The sequence below is a fragment of the Homarus americanus genome, unplaced genomic scaffold, assembly GCF_018991925.1.
Source record: "Homarus americanus isolate GMGI-L3 unplaced genomic scaffold, GMGI_Hamer_2.0 scaffold25013, whole genome shotgun sequence".
NCBI lineage: Eukaryota > Metazoa > Arthropoda > Malacostraca > Decapoda > Nephropidae > Homarus > Homarus americanus.
In genome coordinates this window covers 11,166,255-11,187,008 of record NW_024722158.1, presented here as the reverse complement: position 1 = coordinate 11,187,008, position 20,754 = coordinate 11,166,255, and the positions used below count along the sequence as shown (strand labels likewise).

The 20,754-nt window shown below is 43.1% G+C and overlaps 1 long non-coding RNA gene across 1 annotated transcript in view; it reads left to right on the top strand.

Annotated features, from left to right (window-relative positions):
• The window catches only part of LOC121862216, a 40,325-nt gene extending 23,824 nt beyond the window's left edge, over window positions 1-16,501 (top strand). The window contains exon 3 of the long non-coding RNA XR_006088197.1: window positions 16,446-16,501. This is a non-coding gene — a long non-coding RNA (uncharacterized LOC121862216). The remainder of the gene's footprint in view (window positions 1-16,445) is intronic.
• Window positions 16,502-20,754: the final 4,253 nt, after the last annotated feature.

Below are 20,754 nucleotides of genomic sequence, written 5' to 3'. Positions count from 1 at the left end.
AGGTGATGGACGTGCTTCGCTGGTCAAGGTAGCTCCTCCACTCCACCAGTTCTTGATGTGTTTACCTAACTGGTCAAACTTTCCTGCGCTCTCCTATATCTGGGTCGTGTGTGTGTGTCGTTCCTCACCCTATTCCCACCATCCCACCCTATCCCCACCATCCCACCCTATCCACATCATCTCACCCTATCCACGGAAATGCCTGAGGCCAACACTAGTAACCCACCCCTCCTTCTCTCCCTCCCAGTCACTCACTCTTGAAACTATATGGTCTGATTTTACTCGACACCCAACACAGTTTTTCTATCGGTGTTGAGTCAAATACCAGGATGCAACTCTTAATTTGTGTGTTTGTTTATTTGTATATGTATTTTAACTCGTATTACTTATTTGTATATATTTTTATTTATATATTCGCGTTAAATAATATGTTTTTGGCTTACAATATATGTGGGTGTATTTTTTTCTACATAATTTACGGTAATTTGGTGGGGAATATAATTATGTTGGGGGTGTGTGGAGGGGAGGAGAGGTGGAGGAGGAGAGCAAAGAGGGAAGGGGTGGAGGGAATGATGTAGGATAGTTATAACACTTCTCATCTGGTAGCCATGTTGAAGACTACTTGAGCATGGGGCGCCTCAGTCATGGTACCCTCCACCCCCTCTCCTCTCATACCCTCCACCCTCTCCTCTCATACCCCTCCACCCCTCTCCTCTCATACCCCTCCACCCCCTCTCTTTCATACCCTCCACCCCTCTCTCTTCATATCCTCCAGCCCCACCCTCTTCACCCTCCTCCTCTTCTCCGTCCCTCCTCCTCCTAAACCCCATCCACCCCTCTCCACCCCTTCTCCCTCTCCAACCCTTCCCATCCTCCCTCTCCACCCCCTCACCCCTCGACGCCGCTATTGGTAAACCTGTTTCCTATGGTCACAGTGACAAGAAATTTGGGAGTCGAGGGGATGAAAGAGGCAATGAATCTGACGGTGACATTAGTTACGGTGAGGACTGAGGCTGCGACCGTGTAACGTCCATTAAATAAAAAAAAATAATAGAGACTTATATGGGGTAACATTTAGTCGTCCTAGCTGGTGCCTTTTTCTGACGACTGATGGATGCCTTTTTACAATGTGAGGGATGTTAAGTGTGGTTTCATGTTGCCAAATGATCACGTAATTTATGGCCCAGCTTTGTTGATGTGTAATGTTTGTTTTTGAAGCAATATTCGGGTTTTTTAGCACTAATTAGTGGACATAATTACACTGAGACTCTATGGTAATTAGATGCGTTTACTCAGCACAGGTATGAGACAACATTACTTTTGAGACTTTATCTTAATTAGATACGGGCACTTAGCACCAGTTAGGAGACAGAATGAGAGTACAGCCTTAATGAACCCGACCCTGGGCGAATAACATACCTACGTGACCAGATAATTAACCAGCTCATTAATAGTTAAGACATCGTAGGGACCCACAGGTAAAGGTGTTTAATTATACCCAGCGTGTCGTAGGAACTCTCTAGTACGCACGTTGCATAACACTGGACTCTGTCGTTAGGTCACAGCACGTTGAGTGAGTCAGTGTGGTGTGTCGTTAAGCCACATCACGAGTGAGTCAGTGTGCTGTGTCGTCAGGTCACAGGCTCTCAGTACCTTCGTTGAGTGAAGGTACTATATCGTCAGGTCATAGCACGAGTGAGTCAGTGTAGTGTGTTGTCAGGTCTTATCATGGGTGTTAAGTCAGTGTGCTGTGTCGTCAGGTCACAGCATGGTGTTGAGTCAGTGTGAGTGGGCAGTACCCAGGTCTCCCACGCTAATCTTCCCGTTGGGTATTTACATTCACTCGCCTCTGTGTTGGCATCTCCACTCCTCTTATTAAATGGTCGAGGAGGAGGTGCTGGGGAGTCACTGGTGCCGGGGAGTCACTGGTGCCGGGGAGTCACTGGTGCCTGGGGAGTCACTGGTGCTGGGGAAGTCATTGGCTGTGGGGAGTCACTGGTGCTGGGAGTCACTGGTGCCGGGAGTCACTGGTGCCGGGGAGTCACTGGTGCCGGGGAGCCTGGTGCTGGGGAAGTCATTGGTGCTGGGGAGCCGGTGCCGGGGAGTCACTGTTGGGGAGTCACTGGTGCCGGGGAGTCACTGGTACTGGGGAGTCACTGCTGGGAGCCACTGGTGCCGGGGAGTCACTGGTGCCGGGGAGTCACTGGTGCCGGGGAGTCACTGGTGCTGGGGAGTCATTGGTGCTGGGGAGTCACTGGTGCTGGGGAGTCACCTGACAGAGTGAATATGGATATTTACAGGTGCTGAAGGAAGGAAGGAAGGAAGGCAGGAGGGGTGAAGGGATGGGAGAAGGCTGTAGGGAGGAGAAAGAAAGAGGGAGGAGGGTTGAAAGGAAGAAGGGGAGGAGGGATGGAGGTAAGAAGGAGTTAAAGGAGGACATGTCTTTATAATGTTACTTTATGAGCCATTACAATGGTAGGGGTCAGTGTAATGGTGTGGTCATAGAGGTGCTCTCTCTCTCTCTCTCTCTCTCTCTCTCTCTCTCTCTCTCTCTGTGTGTTTGTGGCGGGGTGGATGTGGGTCTGTTTGTGTGACTTGAGTTCGTGTAGTTTGCGGGTGAGTGGTTTGTGTGTGTGGTTGTGGATGGGTAGGTAGGTGGATAGATGATGTAAGTGGGTTTTAGGTATGAATAATTGAACTTTCCCCCATACATAGCTACACTTTAAATGAAACATCTTACTTTCGATCCTTAAGTCCCACATAACACACTCAGTCAGGTTTACATAACACACTCTTAAGTCGTTACCCTCATGCTCTCCCATATAACACACCCCCTTCAAGTTGTACCTCCAAGGATCCCATATAACACACCCCCTTCAAGTTGTACCTTCCAAGCTACTCTTCCACCACCCACACGCACACCTTCTTCAAGTAGCACCATCAAGTTACCCTCAATCACCACCACCCACACACCACCCACACACACAATACAACAGACCCACTTCAAGTCACCTCATCTCCTGTTCTCAACCCCCAGTCGTAGCCACTTTACAGCCACCTCATTCGGGAGTTCATCGCTCGAGGAGGACTCTTTTGCACCTATTTTCTACCACGCGGAACCAATCGCCGTGTTTCCTGGAGCAACACACCTCATTTTTGTCCTCAAGAATAGCAGTAAGTCCCGCTTGGCCCATTTTTTTTCCTTTTTCTTACTTTGAGACGAATTTTTGGTGTTCGCACTGGAAAAATATTTCTGTGACGTAAGTAGGTGTTGGTGGTCTGGGAGGGGGGGGGGGGGAGTGTTGATAGGTGGTGGCTGGGGAGGGGGTGGGGGGTTAGTGTGTTGATAGGTGGTGGTCTGGGGAGGGGGTGGGGGTTAGTGTGTTGATAGGTGGTGGTCTGGGGAGGGGGTGGGGGGTTAGTGTGTTGATAGGTGGTGGTCTGGGAGGGGGGTGGGGGTTAGTGTATTGATGGGTGGTGGTCTGAGGGGGGGGGTGGGGGTTAGTGTGTGATAGGTGGTGGTCTGGGGAGGGGGTGGGGGTTTATGTGTTGATAGGTGGTGGTCTGGGGAGGGGGGTGGGGGGTTAGTGTATTGATAGGTGGTGGTCTGGGAGGGGGTGGGGGGTTAGTGTTGATAGGTGGTGGTCTGGGGAGGGGGTGGGGGTTAGTGTGTGATAGGTGGTGGTGGTGTTGTGGGGTGGTGGTGTGGGGGTTGATATGTTGTAGTGGTGGTGTGGGGGTTTATAGGTTCGTGTGGCATGGTGGTGTAGGGGCGGCTGGTTTTTGTGGGTAGTGGTGTGTTGTGGGTGGTTTGGTGTGTTGTGGGGTGGTGGTTTGGAGGAGTAAGTGGTGCTTGGTGGTGATGTGTGTGGAGTATGGTTGGTGGTGACTGGTGATGGTGGTAAGAGGTAGTGATGGGGAAGGGGAGTGATGTGTGGTGGTGATGGTGTGTGGGAGGGAGGAGAGAGAGACACATTGCACGTAGATAAGGAGGCTGTGTGTGTGTGTGTGTGTGTGTGTGTGTGTGTGTGTGTGTGTGTGTGTGTGTGTGTGTGTGTGAAGGACTGATAGACAGACAAAAACAGACAAGACAGGAAAGTGCTTTGGAGAGAGAGAGAGGATGGGAGGGAAACGCAGGTGTAGGGCAATCAGCAGGTGAGTCAGGGTGACCAAAGGCGTGGGGCCTCCCTCCTTTCCCTCACCCCCCACAGTCTAGTGTTTACAGGCGCTCCTCAGGTGTGTCCAGGTGTGGGGAACCACTTGTGCCAGGGGAGGGAAGGGTTGAGGGGGGGTGGGTGTGCAGGAGGAAGATGGAAAGGGGAGAGAATGATGGGATGGATGGAGAGGGAGGGTAATGGGATAGTGTTACACCTTAGCTGGGGATTAAAGGAAGGAGATGGGATAGGGTTCGATAGAGGGGGAAGGGAAGGATATTGGAGGAGGACGGGGGATAGGAATGGGGTTGTTAGTTAGGGATAGAGAGATGGAGGGTAGAGATTGGGGGATGGAGGATAGAGTAGAGGGATAGATTGGTAGGGATAGAGAAGTTTTAACAATGAAAAAACGGATAAAGAAACCAGAAAGAAACGATAAAATACTTAAATAAACAGGTAAACAGAAATAACAAAAATCATAATAAGTATAGATAGAGAACGCAATAAGCTGGGGTGGAGATTCTTCAGGTGACCGAAAGGAAATATACGAGAATAATTACGTAAATGAATATGTAACTAGACTCTATATAAAGATACGAATAATAATTATCACAATGTAGTACACCTGTTAATACACCTGTTGATTTAATGTGGTTGAATATACCTGTATTTTTTCTTTTGGAGTTATTGTCACCGGGTTTTGCTATATTATATAACATAGGAGACTACTCGTACCAACACTACTATATTATGATTAAATAACATAACACAAGTTATATATAACAGATACAGAGGCTATTATATCACATATCATAACACACAAATACATATTAAAGCTGTTATGTAAGAAGTCAAATTGTTATACGAGCAGGTGTTATAATCATTACCGCTCATGTTACCTGGGAAGGGGAGGGGTGGGTGGGGGGTAGACCAACTTATCATTATTGTGGTCAAGCTGTGGACACGGGTCTTGTTCATCTAGCGTAAGACGGGAGCACTACAGGAAGCTCTAAATCGCCGGGTCGTTAAGGAACATTATTTACAGCACTGGTGTAACGTAACGTGGGGTGGTACTCTTGTGGTTACTCTGTGGGTTCTTGCTGTTGGTTTACAGTAAGTAGCTACGTGATGGTGTTGTAATGAAGTGTTGTATTTATTAGCTCTTGTTGTTCCTGGGTTATTATAGCAAGTAGCTACCTATTGCTCTCTACTTTTTCTGTTCCGTATTTTTAAGAGCATAAGTGTAGCTACGTAGGTATGGGTTAGGATGATGGGTTAAAGGAAGGGATGAAGAAAAAAAAAAAAAAAGAGAGAGAGAGAGAGAGAGAGAGTGAAGAATGGGGCTATCAAGTTGTCCGTCAATTTTTGTGGTTTCAGGTTTATCGTTCCTGACTCTAAATACAGACACGCCATGGAAGAGGAAGTGACTCAACGTTCTTTGAGTGAAAGAGTGGGTTATTGTGTGTGTGTGTGTGTGAGAGAAAGAGAGAAAAAAAGAGAGAGAGAGTATTTACGCCCTTGCCTGCTTCCATGACTCGCTATTTGTCTATCTGTACATGGATAAATAGATAAACAGATAGACAACTTAAGACTAGATAAACTGACTGACGGAATGGGTACCTGACTCGACAGTTGAGGAAGTGGAGGTGATCGAGTGCAGTGCCGGCCATTGGTAACACCCCATCCATAAAAGGGAAAAAAAAAAACACCTCCGTTCCATCTTATCCAATATTATAATACTGTATATTTTTTATAGTGAAATATGTACAGCTAAAGTGAATGTATTTACCGGGGAAGTATTATTATCAGAATGTATTTATGAACATTTTCCCCAAGTTCATTTTTTGAAGTTCGATTCATTGTCTTTAGAGGGTCTGTGAAGCGTGTGTGTTATAATGAGCGACCCTTCAGGTGTTTTGTTCACCTGTCAGAAATAAAAGGTGTAAACACTCCTTGATGTCTGAGCTGTTGTTGTCGTATTACTATTGTACTATTATTGTTGTACTATTTACTATCGTACCAGTACTCATTCTTAGTAAATATATACATTAGGGATAGTTATTTATTCCTGGACTATTTTAGTATTAGTGTTGTACTTCCGTTCATTCATAAATAGTAAATGTGTTGGTATTGGTATCTGAACTATTGTGTGTGTGTGTGTGTGTGTAGCTGTATTGTCTTTCACGTAGTAAACTTATATGAACTTTTCTCTATTGTGCATTATAAACAGGACAGACAGACACAGACAGACAGACAGACAGACAATGAGTCACAGATGGGGTAAGACGCCATGACAATCCCCTCCTCCCATTCCTTCGTCCTTGTGGCAGCTGTCGCCATCACCGCGCCACCGTCGCCTCGTTCTTGCTGGGGTCGTGTTTACGTCTTGGGTGTGTTTGTGTCTCAGTGTGGGTGTGTTTGTGTCTCAGTGTGGGTGTGTTTGTGTCTCAGTGTGGGTGTGTTTGTGTCTCAGTGTGGGTGTGTCTCAGTGTGGGTGTGTTTGTGTTCATTATGAAACCATTTTAATTTCTCTCTCTCTCTCTCTCTCGTGTATTTTAAACAGGAGACAGGTTCGAAGTACTAATTCCTTTCTCAACCTTCTGATTCAACCCATTATGAGAGAGAGAGAGAGAGAGAGAGACACCCGACACACAGCAGCAGGAGCAGGGAGGGTGACTGCTCTACACAGACGCAATAACGGATATGACACACGTTACTCACTGTCTGTAGGGACACATTCCTCAGCAGCTGTAAGTCATCGTCACAGCAGCTGGTTGACGATGATGACGACGATGATGACGTGTGTGTGTGTGTGTGTGTGTGTGTGTGTGTGTGTGTGTGTGTGTGGATGGCTTAATGCGTTGGTGGTGGTTGGTGACGATGATGATGATAATTATTAAGATGATGATGATGATGGCGAGGACGATGACTTAATTGAGGGGAGAAACATCCTACTCTTTCCTTCCTCCTCCTTCCTCTCCTCCCTCCCCCTCCTCCTCCTCATCCAAATTCCTCGTCTTCCTCCTCCTCATTGTTCCCAAGGCTATTGATGGCGGCAGTTGTTGTTTTTTACCAGCTATTTCTTCATGTTTGTTATAACTGGACACTCTCTCTCTGTTGTGGTTGCATCTATTTTTTGCCTGGTGATTGAATACCATGGTGTTACGTTATTGACATTATCTTGTGTTTCTCTTTCATGTTCTTATTATGTGGTGATTGAAGGTCAGATGGATCATTGACATCCTCTCGCGGTTATTGAGTATCATTAGGGCGTAGTCTTGTGGTTTTGGCGTGGGTAATGAGTATCGTGGGAAGTGTTATTATCGACTCGTGATTGCGTGGTGGTTGGAACTCATGAGGCAACGTTGTCATTTGATGGTTGCTGGGTGATTGAATGGCATGTGGGTATTGTTATTATCTCGTGGTTGTCAAAGGTGTTGTCATCTCGAGGTTGTCAAGGGAGCGTTATTGTCATTGGTGGGTGTCATGGAGGCGGGGGTTGGTGGTGCGGGGATTGAATGTCATTGGGTCAGCTTTCCCTGGCCGGCCTTGCATCGCCTTTCACTCCTTGTCCAAAAGTGACGTGGCGGCCAGTCTTGTCGTGTCGTGTGAGTATTTGTCGTGTCGTGTGTGTATTTGTCGTCGTGTATTTGTCGTCGTGTATTTGTCGTCGTGGATTTCGTGTTGTGTATTTTGTCGTGTATGTCGTCGTGTGTATTTGTCGTCGTGTGTATTTGTCGTCGTGAGTATTTGTCGTGTCGTGAGTATTTGTCGCGTAGATGTCGGTGTATTTGTCCGGAGAGTCGGTGTATTTGTCGGTGTATTGTCGTCGTGTATGTCGTCGTGGAGATGTCGTGTGAATTTTTGCGTGAGATTGTCGTCGAATTGATGTCCAATAAGTAAACTTAAGACCTACTCAATGCTACTTGACACCATTTGTCCACCTGATCCAGCTTGCCACCATTTGACACAGCTTGACACCACAAAGCTTACCTGAAGTTTTCTGTCGTAATTACTGAACTAAGGAAGTGATTCATTCTCTAAACACCTAGGTAGGATATTCCCCTGGTATGGTGGTGGTGGTGGTAGATTTAGTGATTGTGGTGATGGAAGTGGTGGTAGTAGTGGAAATGTCGTTAGTGGTGGTAGTGGTAGTGGGGGTGATAGTGGTGGTTGGATGTGGCGTTGCTAATGGTGGTAGATTTAACTGTTGGAGGTGATGATGGTGATAGTTTCTTCCTCCTCCTCCTCCTCTTCTCCCTCTTTATCATCTTCCTCTTCCTCCTTTTATATTCATCTTCCTCCTTCTCCATATATTATCTTCCTTCTCCTCCTCCTCTTCCTCCTCCTCCTCCTATGGACAGGGCGAGAGATTGTAGTGACGGAGGAGAGACACACAAGAGACGAGACCCACCCCACCAGGAGTCTCCGATTACCCCGCCCAACCCGCCCATCCCACCCACGCCCAAGGCCGCTGAGGGTGGGTAGGGTGGCGCCTTGGGTGTTGGTGATGGTTGGGTTATGGTGACGTGTGAGTTATGGTGTGAGAGTGTGGTGAACTTGATAAGGGTGTGGTGGTGTTGGTGTGGTGAAGTTGATAAGGGTGTGGGTGAGGGTGTGGTGGTGGCGTGTTGGAAGAATGACCACTCAACGCTCTCTCTCTCAACGCTGCGTGTCAACACCAAAATAGAAATGTGCGTTGTCAGGTTGTGGTTGGCTCCCCGCTGTGGTAATGACGGCCAATTGTGGTAATGGTGATGTAGATGAACTTGGGTGTTAACTAGTAAAGTTTTTTTTTTTTTTAAACTTTGTGTTTAATGTTAACGGCTCAAGTGACCTTTTCTGGGTGTTAGTAAGAGAGAGAGAGAGAGAGAGAGAAATAATAACAATATTAATACTCTTCTTACATCATCTCTCTCTCTCTCTCCTTGTTCTCCCTTTCGTCTCCCTTCTTCCTTCTCTCTCACCTCTTCCTCACCTTACCTACCTATACACATTACTCATTATGTCATGTCAGGTGGTAGATGAATCACATGTTATAGAACCATTAGGGAATACGACTCGAATTTTCTGATTGTATTTGTGTGTAATTACTCACGGTTGTTATCTGTTATAATTACGGTAATTACATGTGGAATTATTCCTTTAAAAACTGAAAAACGTAACTAGTGTGACTCATAAGTTTTGTTTATTTTTAAGTCGTTTATTGATTGATGTTATTATGTTGTTGTTGTTGTTGTTGTCTTATTATTATTATTATTATTATTTTTACTCATTATTATTATTGTTGTTATTTAAGTTTTTATTATTTTTCCTCATTTATATTTTTTACACAAGCAGCTGCACAATAAATGACAATAAGTATCTGACGTCAGTGCTTGTCTCTCTATCTCTCTCTCTCTCTATCTCATCTGAACAGGGAATTGCAAGCATCTCAGACACACAGACACACTAATGCTGACAATTGTAGCACTTTCTTCCTCACACAAACCATTTATGCTAATCGTGTGCAGGTGGTGAGTGTCTTGATTCACTTTGTTGACATTTGTGGCTGTTTTCTGTCACTTGTACTGTAAACTAATGATAATTTTTGGTCATTGAATTTGTTATCAAGTTTAATACATAATTTGTATTTTTATCTTCTTTAAATATTAATGTTTGTTGTTATTATTGTTGTTGTTACTCGTATTATTATTATTATTATTATTATTATTATTATTATTATTATTATTATTATTATTATTATTATGCACACACACAACAATAACATAACCTGACATTAAGTAGCTGACGTAAGTAATTTCCGTGTCAGCTGTCAGCTGTGGTAGGGATATGTCAGCCACCCAGAATTACAGCCATTTTTTCCATACATTCGAGTTAGTAAAGACCTCACCCTAATAAGGCCATTTGGCTCGTGTTTCATTTTTTTAACACCCTCGTCTGGCTGGGCTCTTAAGGGAGCTGGTTAGTTAATTCTATCTATTACAGTAACTTTCAAAGACGATTCGCTGGTATGTCGCCCACCTTAATCCCTAAAACGACAATACCAAGAATAAAAGAACTTAATACTTTAAATTTAGGTGTAGAAACATTTATTATATTATATTACATAAAAAAATATAAAAATAGTGTATATAACAATGGGGATAATTTTTTTTTTTAAGAGACTGTGAGGACAAAAGTGGCCAAGTGACTCATAGTTGTAATATTTCTTTATGATATTAAATAACTCTATGGAGTGCTTGCAGGTGGCGGGCGTCTTCAATTACGTTTTGTTAACACCTGTTGTACGTTTAGCCATCACGTACACAATATATCTGTACTTTTTTTCTTAATTATTTGTCCTGTTATTGATTTGACTGTAATGTTTGTTATTATTGATGTTTTTTATTTGTTAATCTCACGTAACTGTAATTCGTATCTTATTATTATTGTTATATTGTATGTACTATTATATTACCCCCAAGTAGATTCTTTGCAGGAGTAGGTTTCTGAAATAATACACCTCCGTACATTGAACACAGGTAAATTATACTATACAGGTGTGGCAGACAGATGCTATTTTTTTTTACTCCTCGGGAAATTAAAGACAGGTAAACACTAAACAGGTGTATAAGACATGTGTTGGTGGTTTTGGTAGCTGGGCCGGATAGAACGATACAAGTAGGTAGATGTTTTGTACAGGTAGGAGGGCCGGATGGGAGGGCATAGGTAGGCAGACGGAAGGGGTTCAGGTAGTAGGGCCGGATGGAAAGTGAAAGCTTAAAATGAGATGTCTTGTAGGGGTAGTGTTAGCTTAAGGCTTTTACGTGTGTGTGTGTGTGTTGACATGTGAGCTCGTGTGGAAATTATGGTGAAGGGAGAGGTTTTCTGCCATGGTTCACTAGGCATTCTCCTTCCTCTTCTCTTCTCTTCTCTTCTCTTCTCTCCTCTCCATTGGTAGAAGATGTTTGAGAATTTGTGTAATTTATACCTGTTGATTTGCATACTGTACTAATTGAGGGGGCTTGTGTAGCTGCTGTGGGTGTATGTGTAGTTGAGGTATACAGGATGACTCAGTGTAAACCTGTATAGTGACTGGAGGTGTATGTTATGTTTCTGGGTGTACTTGATACACAGTTAAAGAATTAGGGATACACAGAAAGACGTAAATTAGATATTACTTTCGAGAAATGTTAAGTAATAAGTGTTTCGTAGTAGTTAAAAGCGATAGTTCCCGAATTAAGTAACTTGTCAAGTGATATTTTAAGTAATAAGAGTTTGAAAGACTTAAGGAATTTATAGATAACGCAGATTACGTAATGCGATTTACTGTAAGTGGGATATTTCAAGTAATTTTGTAATTAGTAGAACTGTTATGGACTAACACTTCCAGTAATTAATTAAATGAGACTATTACAGAAATAAATGACTTGTGAAGTGATTTGGTAATTAACAGAGTTTCATGGACTTTGGAAATTTAGAAATAATAATAAATAAAAACAGTATTAAATTAATTACTAATATTTGAAGGAATACCTTTATTATTACAGTATTACAGGAATAACTAATATTTGAAGTAATAAGGTTTGGTACAGTAATTGGTTAAAAGCTACAATTACAAAAGCGAGGGAAATAGTGTGTATGAATATATTAAAGAGCGTGTTACCTGAATCACCAACTCCACCTGGCAGTAGAGAGTCAAACCAATATGTATAATAATTGAACGAAATCCTCATGTACTAATTGAGCGAAAATAACCATTGGTGAAATACACTGTAACTGCTTTTGAATGGGCAATAACCCACACCAGAATGGGGCAATAGCTATGGGCAAGGGATGGGGGGGACATCATATCCGTTTTAGGCATGAGGGAAAAGTGCTATTACATTGACTCGGAAAAAATATTATATAATGGGCAATAACTGTAAATTACAACCCCCCAAAAAACATAACACAACCTCCATTACATATGACCTGAAAAATAACGTTGGGAAAAAAAAATATATATATATATATAAAGGGACTATATAGATAAAGAATTTATTATCATATACCATAAAAAAAGTTTAATTTAAATGAAATATATATAGTTGACAAGTATATAGAATTTCGTGATCATTGTTATAGATAAAATGTATATATAGATGAGATAAAAGTCGTCTGGTCAATGGAAGGGAAATGTTTATTGTCAAAAAATATATACATACATACATACACACATACATACAAACAAACATACATACATACATACATACATACATACATACATACATACATACTTACTGCAGAACCACCCCCCCCATCCCTCCTCCCCCCTCAAACAAGTCCGATTACAAATGACATACGAAGTGAATTTTTAACAATGTATAGATGACGTGAATGGTCGTTTTAAACCTCGTCAGATGAACCATTGAATTGCCTGTGTGTGTGTAAAGGGGGGGGGGGGGTTAAATTTTGCGGTAGATATGTCTTTAATGACCTGAAAGTTGATAGAAACGTACAACCCTTCCTCACACCTCACGCCCCCCCTCACGCTCCTCCTCCCCCATTTTTTGTACACACTCAATTTGAAGTGTTCGGTGACCAATGGCTCAGAGGTTAAATGGCCTGAGTTTTAGATGGGTGGGTTAGGTTAGGGGGGAGTGGGGGGATTAATGTTCAGTTGGCCGTGTGTAAATGACCATTGTCAACTGGGAGTTAAATGGCCCCTATTGGTTATTACTAAACTGTTCGGAAACCATAAGTTCATTGTTCCCTTACAGGTCATTAGAGTCAGGGGGGTCTGGGATTTTTGTGTGTGTGTGTGTGTGTGTGTGTGTGTGTGTCATTAGAACTGGTCTACGATTACTACGGTCTCTCTGTATCTGTTTATCTGTCAATCTGTTTTGTACCTGTCATTCTCTGTATGCCTGTCTGCCTTTCTGCCTGTCTATCTCTCACTAACCCTTTTAATCTGCCTGTTTATTTGTAACTGCACCTGTCTACTTGTCTGTATGTTTTCCTGTCTCTCATTGTATACTTATGTCCCATTTTTCCTGTCTATCTGTCACTGTCTGTCTACTTGCCTGCCTCTACATACCTGTCTACCTGTCTATCACCAACTCTCCCTATCTGTTTATCTACACACTGTCAGGATAATTTTTTTTAACCTTTATAGTGATTTTTTTTCTTTTTTGTCGCCGGATGACTTTTGAACGATGTTTTAAAACCTTTCATAAAAAAATAAACAAAAACTGATGAATTTTGTTACAAGTCGAATTTCGCTGACGTTTAGGTAATGTATAAATTGTCAACCTTGTGAGGAAGAGAGGGAAGGAGGGAAGAAGTAAGGGGGGTAAAGGGTAGAGAATCGTGGAAAAGGGGAAGAAGAGAAGAGATAAAAGAGGGGTGGGAAGTCGTGGGAATAGGAGGTGGAGGAGGAAGAAGAGTGGGGCAAGTGGAGAATCTTGGGAAGAGGAGGATGACGAAGACGACGAGGAGGTGAGAAGAGAGGAGGAGAAGATGGATGAAGAGTCTTAAGAGGAAGAGGAGGCTGCAGTTTCATGGGAAGAGGGAGAGGAGGAAGACGAGGAGGAGGGGGAGGACGAAGAGGAGGGGTGGTGAGAGGTGACCATTGTTTACATTAATGCATCTTGGATACATTGTGAATCGTGAAGACCAAGACCTTCTGAGGACCATCTGGAAGACGTGAAGAAGGGAGGGAGGAGGAGGAGGGGGGAGGGTAGGGGAGGGGGGTAGGCGGGAGGAGAGAGGGGAAGAAGGGGGAAGGGGGGACGGTGAGGAAGAAAGGAAGAAAGAGTGAGTGAATAAATTTGGACCCAAAGGAGATATGAATGAGGGAGCCTGAGAGAGAGAGAGAGAGAGAGAGAGAGTTGTTTGAGTGATTAGTTGATCCGATGAGTGAATGAGTGTCTGAGTGAGTGAGTGAGTGAGTGTCCTCCTCCTGGTCAGGCTTGGAGTGTGCTTTCTCTCATTCACTCTCTTACACTCACTAATGGTTTCTTAGGAAGTCTCTCTGTCTCCTCTCTCTTCACGTCTCTCCTCTCTCTTCACGTCTCTCCTCTCTCTTCACGTCTCTCCTCTCTCTTCACGTCTCTCCTCTCTCTTCACGTCTCTCTTCTGTTTTCATACCTTGATCTTATTTTACTGTCCATCCTTTCCTTTCTATTAACCTCTCTCGTTAAACCTACTGTATTGTGTGTGTGGGGGGGATGTTATTGTGCTATGTGATGGTACAATATTGTTCCATTGTGATGCTCTTCCCCCTCTCTGACTAAGTTAATTGTTCCACCGGCCTCCCTGAAGTGACCGCAACAGGCTGTGTGGCTTAGCTTGGTTAGTTGCAACAGAAATGGCAGCGGGTTAGGTTAGGGTATAGCTAGGGTTAGTCTATGCAAATATCCTGGCTGTAGCAATTGGAACGACAACAGGTGTATATCTTGGTCACGTCGTTATATATAATTTTCTTGGTAGTATTAACGGGGGAGGGGGGGGGGTCAGCAAAAGGCTATACTGTTATTATGGCATATTCATATAAACAAATATCCTGGCAGTAGTAACAGGAACGGCAACGGGGAGCAGCGGCAGGATATAATTAAAGCACGTCATTATATATAAATATCCTGCCATTGGATTTACTGGACTTGGCTACAAAAATAAAAATAATAATAATAAACCATAACTCATATTTATCATTGAAATTTTTTTAATTAACTCTGAACACTTTTTTTTTTTTACTTTCGTCCCTTTACCTAATGACACAGACTTGTACAAACTTAATTGAATTAAAAGTAGCCGCTGTAATGACACGATTTATCAAGCACCCGAGTACAGCATGTCTGGACCGGCGTATTAGCGTGGTTTAATTGCATACTGGCTTGGTATTGCATGCAAGTGTCTTAGTGTATCCGTCGTGGTGAAATAGTTTATATCTGAAGGCATTGTGTTTATATTTTACAAACATACATCGTCTTGCTTCTTGGATTAACTCAGGTCCGTGTTTACTACAAGACCAATATAGATTAAATATTTCATGGTGTTTTTTTTTTTATCAGTAAGCACAAAAATATATATTGCTTTTTTTTAAGTACACCAATATAGATTAGATACATACATGGTAAATTTAATCTAAACACAAAATATGTATATTGGTTTTTTACTTCGAAATTTCTCAGTACTTAGGTGTATTTTTTTTATTAAACTCACAAAAAAAAATCGCTCTTGTACCGACATTATCCCATGTAAGGAACGCGAGATTTAGTCCAACTGTCTAAAGAACTTTATAAAGGATGAATAAAACGTCTCGTCCAGTTTCAAGTTCGTAGAAGGTCCTGCTGAACTTGTACCTTCACGGGTTTAATCACGAGTCTATCTATCTACCTATGTCTATTACACGAACTACTGTAAGAGTAAATAGAGATAACGAACCTTGTCTTCCGTCCCAAGAGTAAGGTGTGGATAGTACCGTTCGAGGATATATCGTGTTTTCGACTGCGTTTACTCTGCCTATTGATTGTATGTGATTTAATGTTCATAAATTTTATCTTCTGTACTACCGGTTTGTACATACTTTTAATTCCTTAGTGTGACTCTTAACTCTCTTATGTCAGGTGATTTAGTACTATTTAGGGTGACAATTCGTGGCCAGGGTCATGACGGAGCCAGTGGGAGGTGTTTGTGTATTGCCTGTCGCTTTCTACAGTGATGGGAACTTGTAGTGATGGGAACGCAGTGATGGGAATTCCCTCCAATAGTAACCCATGGTGATGGGGACAACAGGTCTACACGAGTGATGGGAACTGGCAGGCTGGGAAGCACAGATAAAATATTTGCTTTATAACTTCAATTTAGAACTATCGTGAGGTGAACTAAAGTTAGGTAATTTACATTTGGTAGTTTTGACCAAGTTAATATGACGGATGGTGGCGCGGGAGGCGTGGAGGAGGGCGTGTGGGGGGGGGGGGAGTGGATGGAAGGGGTTTGTGGGGAGATTGATTGTCAGGGGTAAGAGAGTGTGGATGCGTGGGGAAATAAGTAGGAGGAAGCGTTAGAGAGTGAGTGGGAGGGGGTTGCGGGAGAGTGGGTGGTGGTGGGGGACGTGGGTAGGTGAATAAGAGGAGCGTGGAAGAGTAGGAGGGATGAGTGGGAAGTGAATGAGTGGGGAGTGAGTGGGAAGCGGCGTGGGAAAGAGAGTGATCTTGAACTGGGTAAACACAGACAGACAGACAAAGACAGACAAAGGTTATTATATATACTCACACATGTCTCCTGTTTCTCTAATAATAAGAGGTGTTTATTTTTCTTCAACAGGTAAGAGAGACGACAGACGCAGAAGCCTCTTTGAGAGACGGAGCCAACCGGTATGTAATCTTGCAAGCCTGTAATGTAATCGTGTGCAACTTTGCAACGTGATCTTGCAAATATGTATGAAAATCTTGCATAGTTGACGTGTATTGTTGCAACATTGTATTATAATTTTGTATATTTTTAAATGTAATTTCCTTCTTATAAACATGTAATTGTACCATGCAACTCTGTAATGTAATCTCGATGTGCTTTAATGTAATATTGCAAACCTCTAATGTAATCATGCAGAGTTTTAATGTAATCTTTACCTACCTGTAAATGAGGTAATTATGCCTTTCCTAAATGCAGTATTGCAACATGAAGTCTCGATAATTCTAAAAATGTAATTTATGAAAATTACATTAACGGATGAGAGAAGAAAATGTCGTAATTCAAATTAGTGTGTTTAGGGCAGAGGTTGAATGACGTCATTAGCACGCTTGTAAATGTTGACGTGCAGAGAGAGAGAGAGAGAGACAGCTGACAGACATACACAGACAGATAACTGACAGACATACAAACAATCTTCGTATTGAAAAACCTGAACTTTAGTATAAAAAAAAAAGGCACGATTCGTTTCCTTAAATTTTTCGACCGCCAATAAACACACTTGAGTCAATGTCACTTGGAAACAGACGCCAAAGTTTCTCTCTCTCTCTCGCGAAAGTATTTGGAGAAAAGTGTGTATTGCACCTCTCACCTTGAAAGTAGTCTCAGAAACTTTTATCTCGGAAAGTATTAATCAAAGCTGGTATATTGCAACCGAGATATTAAACGTATTACAAGGAAAAAGTTATATTATAGTATTCTCATAAATAGGTGTATATACCGTGTTACTTTCAAAATAAAATACTGTTTGTCTTGTAACTATTATTAAAAAAATTGTGAGAATTTTCGCTGCCAAACAAACATATTTTATATTTTTTGACTAGCACTAAAAAATAATCCGCTTTTACTTTCCTTCACAAAAAATAAAGTATTATATTAAAACTATTTACTGTTTTTGACATGGAAGTATTAAAAAGAAAAAGTAGGGGATTTTTCCCTGACGGAGATGCGTATTGCGATTTTTTTCCCCCGTTGATGTATTTTAATTAGTTTTTTCCCAACAAATTGAAAGCATTATGTTTAGGAAGGTCTTGTTGGGAGTTCATGTGTGTGTGTGTGTGTGTGTGTGTGTGTGGAGTGAATGAAGAGGCAGGGAAACGTCAAAGAAAGAGAAGAGGAAGATTAACAACGGAGAAAGATGCGAAAAACGTCAAGATAAAGAACACACACACACACACACACACACACACACACACACACACGTAATACATTCAAAGTAAATATCCGTTAAAACCAAGTAATTTTTTTCTCCCCCCAAATCCAATATTTTTGTCTGAGTAGAAATATAGCAGTTGGCGTCTTCCTTAACCCGAGACGCAGGAAAAAATAAACTCTATATTCTGTGTAACTTGAGAAACTCGATAAAAGGACGTAATTTAATTTCTTCCGCTTCATGAACTAACGGGAAAATATATTTGATTCTTGTTAGGGAAGATATACTGGGAAATATCCTGGTTTATATCCTCTTAATCTAATAAATACAGAGGGAAAAAAGTTTTGAGTTTATTTCCTCTTAACCAGAGTAGAGGCTAGAATAATTCAGTTTATTTCATTGTAAATTGAGTGAGATATGATGTGGAATTTATCTCTGGGAAACTCGTAATTTTTTCTTCTTGGTCTATAATTTAATATGTTGCTCAGTGGAAGATCGGTCGCCTCGCTAGTGAATGGTTATGGGTTCGATTCCCTGAGTGGAGGTGTGACATACTACTTGTCGTTGTACACTAGCACTTGTACACTCAGCATTAATACAGGTACACTAACGGATACATCTCTTAATTATATAGATAGATATAGAGAGAGACAATCAAAGAGAGAGAGAGAGAGAGAGAGAGAGAGAGAGAGAGAGAGAGAGAGAGATATACTGTAGATTATTAAGAGATAGTTAGCTGTTACGTCAGCTTAACCATAGTCTTCGGTGTAGCTGTTAATGACCTACAGCTCCCTCTCTCCCTCTCTCCCTCCTTCTCCCTCCCTCCTTTCCTCCCTTTCTCCCTCACTGTTTTAATTTCCCTGCAGTAATTCCCTGGGTCGACTAATTTAGGGAAAGTCTGAGTTAAAGTCTTGGGAGGGTGGGGTAAAAATGTGTTGGTTTGGGGGGAGAAAGTTGCAAGAGGCAGCAGCTGGCGGACGAACAGATGGTCGGACAGACGGGCTAGAATAGATGGTGGATAAGTGGACAGAAGGGCTAGAATAGATGGTGGATAAGTGGACAGAAGGGCTAGAATAGATGGTGGATAAGCGGAACGTCGTAAGTGGCTTTGTAACATTAATTTATTTTTCTTGTTTTCTTTTCTGGGGTATTCTTGTCTCCCCCTATCCTCCCCCTCCTCCTCCTTCCCTGTACATAATTATCTCCCTTACTTCCTATTATTTACCCTATTAGACTTTACATCTCTTCTTTCCTCCTCTTCTCTTCCCCCTGACTTCTGTATCAACCCCTCTCCTCCATCCCTTCTCCTCACCCCTCCATCTCCCCCTCACGACCCCTCCCTCTCCCCTCGTCTTCCCTCACCCCCCCCCCTTGCCACTCTTTTATACAGGGCAGCCATCAGTGTGTTTAGATTGGACATTTCGCGTATTCATGATAACATTATGTGTGGTTTGAGACGCGACGAGAAATTATGATCATGCTGGAAGAAATCTATTTAAGGGTGGTGGTGGCGGTGTTGGGGGTGGTGGTAGGGGTGTTGGGGATAGTGGTTGGAGTGGTGGGGTTGGTGATAGTGGTAGAAATGTTGAGGGGGATGGGGTGTTAGTGGTAGGAGTGGTTGTGGTGAGGTGCGTGGTGTCTCAGGTGCGTGGTGGTAGTGGATGGGGTGGTTGTGGTGAAGGGTGTCGGGATCGTGGTGGTTGTGGTGCTCGTACAGTTAACCACCATTACCACTAACCACAATTATCGACCTTCAACAACACCGGCTAGACTCTTTTGCTTTGTAATAATAACACTGACCTCCTACCCCCTGACCCCCCCTGACCGTCCCTAGCTCCCAATGAACCCCCTCTCTCCCTCCCAACCCCCTCTCCCCCTCACCCCTCCCAACCCCCTCTTCCCCTCACCTCTCCTAACCTCCCCCTTACCCCCCTGTGTATGGCGTGTCAGCTCCTTCCCGTTAGCGTGATGGAGTTGGATTTTTTTCTCACGTTTAATTAATTGAAAGTAAATGTTAGCTGAGGTGGATGGGTAGATGGGGTGAGGGAGTGAGTAGATGGGGTGAGGGAGGAGGTAGATAGGGTGAGGGGGTAGATGGGGAGGGTGGGTAGATGGGGTGAGGGGAGGTAGATGGGGTGAGGGAGGGTAGATGGGGTGAGGGAGGAGGGAGGTAGATGGGGTGAGGGGGGAGGTAGATAGGGTGAGGGAGGAGGTAGATAGGGTGAGGGAGGGTAGATGGGGTGAGGAGGTAGATGGGGTGAGGTGGAGATAGGATGTGGGTAGATGGGGTGATGGAGGAGGTAGATAGGGGTGGGAGGAGGTAGATAGGGTGAGGGAGGAGGTAGGAGGTAGATGGGAGGGGGTAGATAGGGTGAAGGAGGGTAGATGGGGGAGGGAGGAGGGGTAGATGGGTGAGGGAGGAGGTAGATAGGGTGAGGGTAGGGGGAGGGGAGGGGAGTGGAGGGAGGGGTAGATAGGGCGAGGGAGGAGGTAGATGGGGTGAGGGAGGAGGTAGATAGGGTGAGGGAGGAGGTAGATGGGGTGAGGGAGGAGGTAGATGGGGTGAGGGAGGAGGTAGATAGGGTGTAGGAAGGGGTGGCCAGACATATGGCCACACACTCCAACACTATATCTTAGACTGTGAAAAAATTGAACCTTATAGACACAGATTCAATCACACTGAGTATGTAATGGCACAACACTGATGACAAGATAGCTGATATACTAAGGCTGTATCCACACTTCACCTCTTGTACCTAATCAAAATTCTATGGACTGACTTAACCCTAGACAGGTAATGGTGGATCCAAGCTATGCGCTGGAAATATTATGTAGCATTCATTGCCATAATATCAAAATCACTGGGGTCTGATAAACACTCTTTTGTGGCCTCTGTAATCATTTTTTGCGCTACCGGTCATAGGATGAGTATGAGGTGCGCAATAAACTAGCTGTTGTCCGTGGCAAAAAAAAATAAAAAATAAAAAAAATTAATTTCTCTTGTTCCCCTTT